Raw genomic sequence first — 381 nt, 5'->3', positions numbered from 1 at the left:
TTACAGAAATTATGAGTAAGGCTAAAATCACTGAAACAAGATTAAAGGCGAGAAAGTGAGTTGAAAGAAATAATTAAGGCAGCAAATCCTGGAACTGAGGTGTGCTGGATTGAGGGTGGGGTAGGCTGGGGGGAGACACTGGAAGTACAGACTACAGTAAAAAGATGGATTGTAATGGAGACGCTTGACTGACCCTTGGCAGCATACTTTTAATTCTTCCCTGCCAGTGCGCATCCATTCTGCTGTCTTGCTTTGCAAATTGCAGCTGTCAAAGGGTCATTTCTGGAACCTGGGGGTGCATATTGCATGTGATCATGACACAGCATTGGTGGAAGTTTCATACCCAGTCAAATTATGGTAAAAAAATAAATAAAAAGATAG

The sequence above is a fragment of the Penaeus monodon genome, chromosome 21 (assembly GCF_015228065.2).
Source record: "Penaeus monodon isolate SGIC_2016 chromosome 21, NSTDA_Pmon_1, whole genome shotgun sequence".
Classification (NCBI taxonomy): Eukaryota; Metazoa; Arthropoda; class Malacostraca; order Decapoda; family Penaeidae; genus Penaeus; species Penaeus monodon.
Note: the sequence above shows the minus strand (reverse complement) of the source record.